This window comes from Humulus lupulus, chromosome 2 (genome assembly GCF_963169125.1).
Source record: "Humulus lupulus chromosome 2, drHumLupu1.1, whole genome shotgun sequence".
Taxonomy (NCBI): Eukaryota; Viridiplantae; Streptophyta; class Magnoliopsida; order Rosales; family Cannabaceae; genus Humulus; species Humulus lupulus.
Window position 1 is genome coordinate 76,698,734 of NC_084794.1, and position 9,672 is coordinate 76,708,405.

The following is a 9,672-nucleotide window of genomic DNA, read 5'->3' on the forward strand; positions in this document are numbered from 1 at the left end:
TGTTATGTTCGGTGTTATCTTAAACTATTCAATAACACATTTTTAGGTGCTATAATATTCAAATAATAACATTTAGATAGAGTTTTTGATTATAAATTTGAAGTTTAATCTTGTATTTTTTTCATAACACTTTTCAACTCTTACATTTGATTATTTTGATAACATTTTTAGTTTGTTATATTATATAAACCATAACGATTTTTTACGCTTATAATATGCTTTTAAATCATAACATATAGTAATAAAATTTTAAATTTTATTTTGATAAGTATACTTATATGGTTTTTTTTAATTAAAAGATTTTCATTATTGTATTTTGATAAAAAAATTCAAAATTAATCATAAAATGTAATTCTCAATAGATTGATAAACTATAAGTATTACATTAAACAATAACTAATTCAAACCATGAATGTGTCTACTTCATGAGATCTTAGTTCTAACTTAAGTTTGAAAACATAACATAATAAAGTTTTATAATCTTGAACAATTTTTACTTCAAAAATGAAAAATAGAAACATTACAAGATACACAAAAGTAAACCAAACTTGCTCCATCCTTCAATTCATCATCCTTTGTGCACTTGTCTTTGTTGTGAGTCCATTTGCTTAGCTACAACAAAATTTAAATAATTAATGCTTCAACTTAAAGTTATAGTAAACTGAAATAGTACATAAAAAAAGTTAATTACCTAATTATAACTTTATCAGGTGACCATGCAATTATATATTATAACTTTATTTTGCATCTATCTTGTGTCTAATCCTAGTGTGGTGTTTAACTTCAGTTCATTATATGCTGCATAGTATTGAGGATATCTCCCCTGAGGTCCCCCGAAGGCTTCTTGCCATGTGTCAATTAGGATTAGTATCTTTTCCCTCACATTCAAGTCTGGCTGCAGAATTTAAACAATTGCATCGGACAAGTTAGATTTACTAGGAATGCATAGGAGAGATTCACAGTGAAAGAACAAGTTAAAATGGCATAGGAGTTCAATATCTTCCCCAATTTAGTTGAAGCAACTGCTTATGAGCAAATAAAAAAAAAAGGCCAGTTAATGAGAACACAAAACAGTAGCACCACCAAATTGCATTATTTAACTTTTTTATTTCTGTATTAGTAATTTATTTCCCTTTTGTAGAATAAATAAAAGAGATCATGTTGGACTTCACATTAATCAATATCTGAAACCAAAGTTAAAAATAATCACCTCAATTAAAGTAAGTCCAAATGGCTCAATGAAGGCTGGATTTATGAAAACACCCTACCAAAACAGAGATACTCAAATCAGGTTGAAAAACATACCTCCTAGATAAAAGAAGTGATAGAATTCAGGGACACACGGCACACATATCCTACTCCAGGCACACGAACAAGCCCTAAACTAGGACCAAGTCCAATAATCCATGCCATTGAAATCTTATTATGCATCTCAATCTCGTAGCATCTCAGGGTACCATAATGCCATATATACATGATGGCGAAGAATACTGCTGATATCACGAGAGGAACCCACCCGCCTTGATTAACCTTGAGGACTACAGCGGAGAAGTGCGTGCACTCCACTGCTAATGATAAGATAGTGAAGATCAAGACAAGAATCCAATGGCAACACCACACTAGTATCATCACTAAAATCATGAGAAAGGTTGTCACCAACATGACTATTACAACAGCTGTCCCTTTTGTAAAATGCAGAATTCAAATTACTGAAGTCAGTCCCTACGTTTTTCAGGAAAATCAAAATGTTAGCATGGCTCTCACGTACAAAAACAAAATGTCAAAATTAAGATTACTACGATGTGCATGTATATACTGCTGCCCTGTCTGAATTAGATTTTCCAAAAAGTTATGTTCTAATCACTTCACTGGATACAGCTTGGGGAAGTAGATTCTAATGCAAGTCAATAAGAGATGTTGAAAAAAAAAACAATTTGAGATGTCAGGGACAATAACTTTTATTTGGGCCCACCTAGGAACATACTGCCTTTTGAGAGAAGAGAAAAGGTTGACCCAAAAATCCATGCAAAAGTGAGAACATCAATATTTGTCAAGTGATGAGATAAAAATGGTATGATGAGGAAGAGAATCTTAAAGAAAAAGAAAATTTTAAACAAACAAATAATGACCCTTTGAATGACTCTTTACCCTGTCAATGTGGTGCAACTAATGCACAAGCACATCATTCATGTTATGTGACCAGTCCGCATCCAAGGGAAAAAAAATAAGGCTAAGGAGAACACTAAATCTTAATGGACTTTTAGAGAATCATTTTGTTTATGCTACCACTTTTACTAAAAGGTATATACAAATGTCTCCATGATTATATGTACATATAAATCATAAGCTTACGCTACATGTGGATCTACAAATATATGCACAATACCCATTGGTATGAAATCACCATCCAAACGCCAATACTATAAATAGATTAAGACTATCAGGAGGGTATATTTTATGCTGTGATGGGAAAATGACACAAGGAATCAGTTAAACTTATATGCTGCTTTCCTAGTAGAGATATGTTGTCCCATGGATAATGGATCAACATATTTCACAATTCATCATATAAAAGACTTACCAGAGGCATTTCCAATTTGGTTTTGATTTTTGAACCCAGCTGTCACAGCAATGCAAAGAATCATAAGGATCCAATTTACATCTGGAATATAAACCTGATTCAGGAACCTTTTAGATATATGCACAACTTTTGACTCTTGGAAAACAGCCAAGAGCAAGAGCCCGCTTGATCAATGAGAAAGTTGCAGATATGGTGGCCTGACTTGCAACCACAGCAGCTGCAGTTGCAATAACAAACACTGGCCAATATATGCAATCTGCAAAACCAATAATGAAATAATCTTTATAAGCACGCTGACTAGTACAAACCTACAATACTATAAATTCTCTTCCTTCTTTTTCCTTTTTGCTTTGTTTTTTTCTTTCTAGAAACACACACACACACACACTTCCCAACACCCAACTCAATCATTTTTTTCATCAATATTAGTGGATAACATAGAATTTAATTTTGTTTGACAATGAAAAGGAAATCGATTTTATGGTTGTTGAATAAAATGTTGTTGGCAAGTAGACCGCCCATTTTTCACCTTTACCACTATTCTAGAGATTAAAGGCTGCGAGAACCAAAATTTAAATATTGAGAAACTAACTTCAATGAGCAATGACCTATGATAAGTACTCTTCGTGTTGTGACGAACACAAGAAGCAAGATTTTATTAAATGCCTCTAAAGAAAGTACGATAAGAGTCTGTACTAATATTGCATGATAAAACACGAAATTGCAGAACCTAGACTTCCTGTTCTTTAATTTTAAAAATTAAAAGTAAAATGAACCTGGAATAGAATGATAGAAGGCACCAACTATGTGATCTGAATTGTTCATAAGGTATGCTGCTTGTCCAGAGTAGGCTAAAAGAAGGCAAGGAAATACAACTACAGTAAATGCAATTTGTATAGATGAAACTGGAAAGTGGGATAGGTCAGCAAAAAGAGCTTCGGTTCCTGTATATTGTACAGAATAAACAGTCAGGATTTTTTATTTTAGTTTCATGGACCAAAATTAGGTTTGGAAAGGAGAAACACATCAACTGCAAGAAACTTTAGTTTACCTGTTAAACTAAGCATAATGCCTCCTAGAGAAGTCCAACCATCTCTCTTTCCCCTTTTAAAATACCGGTATATGTACACAAGTGAAAAAGCTTTCAAAACGCTGCTATCATACTTCCATATGTTGTATATGCCAATTCCTCCAATTAAGAGAAACCAAAGAAGCACAATTGGAGCAAAAAGCCAACCAACTTTATGGTTTGTTGAATGGATCGGATTGGGTTAGATTGCAGTGAGATATACTTAGCATTATTTTATGTTAAGGTGGTAATGGATTTGATAAAATATTGTGTAACGACACCATATATCATATTTTTTCCTAAAGGAACAAAACTAAAAGAATAATCACAAGTTGAAATGAAATTTCATATATGCATCTAAGCATTCTACAGCAAGTTTAAGCACCTGTATGAAATTCTTCTGGCAGCGTGTCAAAGTAGTTCTTAAATCTTGAATTATTATTGTACTTCTCCTTCATGCTCCACAGCAACAGCATTGTCTCAGAGGACATTTCGTTCCTCTTTTCTAATATTTGATACTGCAAAACAAATGTCAATCACTAACGAAGTTAATATGCAGAGATGTGATAATTACAATTTGGTAGTTTGATATTGAAATCCAAGAGACCAACGAAACTAGTAACTTGACTGCAAATCCAATATATTTTAACTTTTAAAGATCTAGAGTATATAAAATAATAAAATATTGATTGAGGGAAAAGAAATAAAAATCGAAGATTGATGGTTTGATGATGGAAGTCTCAAACAGATAAAACCAGTAGCTCGGCTGCCAGAGGTATATATATATATTTCTTTTATTACTGAAAAATTCAACAAGTTACCACACAGGAAAGAGGGGCTAGGGGCAAGAGAGAGTGAGAGTGAGAGTGAGAGAGAAAACCATAATAAAGAAAGAAAGAACACAGGTGCACATTTTTCATTCAAACAAGAAATCAAGAATTACTGCCAAATAGAGATGGGGATAAAAAAAATTATCACTAGGTATGTGTAACAAATTTTCCTTGGATTCATTCACCTATATTTCATATCGAGAAACTCTTATGCTAAATTAGCCAGTCATAAAAGTTTAATACAACTTGATACATAGGATGAATGATATTTTCTCACTGCATAACTAGGAATTTCTTTATACTTAACAATCTCTAAATACTTGAATAACTGGACTGAATTATGTTTTCCTAGTGGTTGATGTGATCACATAATACTTCTTGACAGAAGATCACCATCTTCTATTTTGAAAAACACAGGATGATTTTGTATCATACTTTGGTTTGCTACCCAAATGGACTAGTCAAAATTGCCTGTTTTTTTTTTCTATATAGAAAAACAGAGGGTAATTTTGTATCTAAGTGGTTCACTAAACATAAGGATAAACTGTGACAATTTGCCAGCTAGTTCAAAAGAACATGAGGCCTCCGATTTTTATTTTTATTTTTTGTTACATTGAAGGCTAGTCAATATATGACGGACGGGGATAGATCGTCATTTACCATCAGTTTGAGCTTTGACTAACTCATCTTTGTTTGGCATTATTATTTGTTGGATACCCCATGACTGAAAACGATTAAGTAAAAATATCAGACCAGTAGACCAGTAAAAATATCAGGTTTTAAACTTCTTTTCCACCTTTAATCTATTCCACACTCTTTTTTGATGGTTGAATGCTAAACAAAATGGCTAGGACAATAACAGCAACAAGTACAACTATGTCTGACACGGAAACAAAATAAATTTCAGAATTGGAAAAGATAGAATTGCACCAAATAATAGAAAATATTCAAACTCGGATGAATGTAGATACCATTACTTATCATGGGGTGGCCAACATTAATCCCACCAATAGCTGACAACACTGCAAAAGAACATTACAATTAAGTATCTCATAAACATTACATTTTTTTAATCGAAAAAGTATCTTCTAATTGAACCAAGAAAGTTTGACTTGTTTGAAAGGGTAGGAAGGAGATCATCAACAAGTATAGTCAAGTGAAACGCTTTGAAAGGTGGCCTATGGCATAGTGTATGTATATGGGGCAGAATGGGCATGGCTATACAAATTGTCACTCTTGTGGTCCTTGAAAAGCTGTATGGTATATATGGCAGATTTAATAGCAAAGGAGCTTTCAGGGAAAAAGTAAAAGGCAGCAAGCTGACAGCTGGTACTATGATTGGACAACAATTTTATATCAATTTCTTTTTATAAATTTTGGTCAAGAGACAAAAATATTAGAAGGAATTAAGTGAAGGTATCCTTAAACAGTTATTAAAATGGGTTTCTGCTCTCTCCTGAAGAGAATCAGAACAAAGAAATATAGACCTGAAATGGCTGGAGTCAAAATTCCATCCCCAATTACCATACAAGAGCCAATAAGGACAAGAATAAGCATTGTGTTCTTCATAAATGCATATCCCTCCAACCACCTCTTGGTTCTTGCGGCAAATGAGTGTTCACTAAATGTAGAACGACTATAAAATACCATAAAATACATAAACAACATCTAGATTATCATATTTCTTCTCTGAAACATAAATACTTAAATCCCTGTTTCTTTGTATCTTCATTTTTCAATCATGCTATTCATAAATAATCCCTGTTTCTTTGTATCTTCATTTTTCAATTTATTTTAACAAGAAATATATAAAATTTATATGCAAGCATTAGAAGATTAACTTCGACAAATCAACTTTCCAGGTTGAGAACACTTTACCTTGACCATTATCATTTGCTCTACAAACAATTAGCACCTACTTGAGAAGCGGAATAAGAGTAAGCGAGTATATTATCAAAGATAAAGCTCCAATCAAATCTTCTGGGTCTTTAATTCCATCAGGGAAAGTGTTGTAGAAAACATACAACGGAGATGTGCCTAAATCTCCATATACCACTCCAAGGCTCTGGAATGCAAGTTGCAGAAGCATTACTGCTGAAAGCTTCTGGACAAGACAGAACAAAACCAAATCAACAAAGGAACTAAATACGTAGCATCACATGCTAAATTTCTATAAATTTTTGTTTACTCTCATGGCTAGTAGCTGGCCATTTTTAATGCATCGCACAAGCAAATTAAAGTAGAACATACAAATCAACAATAAAATTTTGAGAGAAGCGTATTTCTACATTCTTTCTATGAAGTAAGATGTGCACAAATAACGTCTAGCTCAGAAGTGAAAAATACAGAAGTATCAGTGCTAATATTTTCTAAACAAAACAAAAACAATTCAGTAAAGGAACCATGCAACTATCATAATATGCTCAATTTCATCAAATTCATTAATCTCATTGCCCGCCATTTTCAGAATACATCCCACAGGAAATTAAAATAGGGCCTAGAGAATTGTAATCTACCCTGAGCACAAGCATACAACTATATTGCAGCAATCCCTTCTATATCGGTAATATCCATTTTGACGATTTCCCATATTGTGAGAAAAATCCAAAGCTTTTGAAGTAAACATTTTGCCAGGTATCATGAGTTTGACTTTGATAGGTATTTCAAAAGGATGAAAGACTAAGAGAAAGAGATCTCCAAGAACAAGAAACAAGTATACCTTTTCTGTGTACATGTTTTTAAGTTTTCTAGCCTCTTCGTCCATGGGTTGATCAAGCTTCTGATCTATAGTCCACACAGTACCATTTCTATCAGGACCTTGATTAGTCGTCATATTTGTAGCCATTTTCAACTTGATCATTCAAACTATTCCTTAGCGTTCAACCAATTCACCTCTAAGTTTTTTTCTTCATCAATACTTCGGTTGTGCCATCAGCTTTCTACATATATTGAAAGCCATAAAACTCAACAAGTTCAAATCAATAGGGTTAAAGGAACAGCTTTGAGCTAAATGTTAACCTATAAAAAAATAATATGGAGATTTTCCTTGTTCAACATACAGACCAAGGTAAATTACAGCATAAAAGGATTGATAATGTAAATATTGGACAAAAATAATCAACCATACCTTTAGAAATTGTAAATACTCATGATGGTCAATAAATGATAAAGACATGGAATTTACTAGCATTCAATAAGCTTGAATAAAGGTAACACCATAAATTGGCTGATCAAGCAAATAAAGAATAAATCTAATGGAATTAAGGAATGGAAAGCATCAAGATGCCAAATATGAAAATTTCTCAGCTCCAAAATTAAAATGAAATTATTTTCACCTATAAAAAAATTCCTCACATTTTTTGAAAAGCTAAACCAAATCTTGGAACCTTTTAAGAACCCCCAAGACTTCTTGGTCCAATTTCAAAAAAACTCAACCAAAAAAAAAAACTGAAGAGCTTAAAAATGCAGTGACGCTGTAAAGAAAGGAAAGAAAAAAATGTAACCTGAACAGTGAAATTCCCAAATGGGTTTCACCTAAAGCTATACATAACACATCAGAGCACAAAAGATCAAGAAAACACAATAAAGAAGATGGAAAAAAAACGAAAGCCCAGTAAAGAAATTGACATACCCATGAAGAAAAAAGGCGAGGAAGTGAAAACCCAGATCCTGAAAGAATGGTTCTTCGGGTTTTTCATAATTTTAGACGACATAGAAGAATAAATAGTGAAGTTTGAATAAAAGGGTTGTTGAGCGATGCTCTGCTTGGTTGTGTAGACGAAAAAAAAAAAGAGAAAGAAAGAGAAGCTGAGAAGCATGAAAGAGAAGCTGAGAAGCAAAGAAAGAGACTAGGAAACCAGAAAGAAAGAGAAGCAAAGAGACGAAAGAAAGAAAGAAAGAAAGAAAGAGAGGCAAAGAAACGAAACCAGAAATTAGGGATTCAATGGAGGCTTAGGGGTTCGGAGGCTGAGACTAGTTTACTGTGTGCTTCCGTGTCTCTTATTTTCATTTGGCGCCTAGTTATATATTTCATATGGCGCCAAATGAAATTTCACATATTCGGTCGTGTGTTTTTTTAATTGCTTATTAATAGCACTTTTAAATAAGTGTTATTTTTTAATGTAATATATACTAAAAATTGTTGTAGTGATATAGATTGAACTACAAATGAACATCTATTATGATAAGAATCAAATCTTTATGTCAAACGACAAGGTTATAAAGATAATTAATTTTTGTCGGTCATATCATATATAATCTCTATCACTCGCATTTTGTATGCTTAGTAAACTGCACTAGTAACCATTCATTAAAGATTCATTACTTTAATATGTTTCTTACAATTTTATTCATTATATATAATCTTTATTCTCTCGTACTAATACAAGATCATATTCTCATGAATGAATAACAAATTTTCTTGATATTATCATATAATTAATTCAAACAATAATTATAATATTCAAATATATAATAAAATTGTTCTTTTTATTTAATTCAATAAAATGTCGTAACATCCTTTTAGAGCATTAATCCTAACAATCTCCCACTTGCCCTCAAAGAAAGTGAGACATCTCTCTTAATCCCATGTTACATACATGTTATCCAAAAAATTAGCATTGGTGACGTGGCAAGTGATTCCTGGACACGTGGCTGACACCTGGAAGCGTTCTGCTAGAGTATCGACCAGAAGACACGTTAGAAGCAGTGCGAACCAGTCTTACCTACGACCAGTCTGGTCGATAGCTCCGCATACAGGGCAACATTAATGGGAAGATCTTTGTAGAATCCCGAGTTTATCTCACACAATCTCTTGAATATCCGATTATTCAGGAAAGAATATTTGTAACCATCTTTTGTAATCCCCCTTGAGCCTATAAATAGCAAAAGATAGCTCAAGGAAGGGACTTTTGGCTTTGGAATCATTGAAGTTTATAGTAATTCTCCTAGTAATATTGTATTGTTCTTCAGAGATTAGTGAAACTCATTGAACCCTAGTTCTTTGATCACTCATCTGATCTTTATGTCAATATCAACCTAAGTGGACGTAGGTCATTACCATATCCTGGGGCCGAACCACTATAAAATACTGTGTCTTATTTACTTTTGTCATTACGTTCTTCTCATTACTTTCATTCATATCAAGCATATTCTGACTCCGTGTCAATTGGCCAAATCGTGGGTCAACATTC

General features: G+C 33.0%; 1 pseudogene; it reads right to left on the reverse strand.

Moving 5' to 3' along the window:
• Positions 1-748: 748 nt before the first annotated feature.
• LOC133814419 (potassium transporter 11-like) lies at positions 749-7,325 on the reverse strand (annotated as a pseudogene).
• Positions 7,326-9,672: the final 2,347 nt, after the last annotated feature.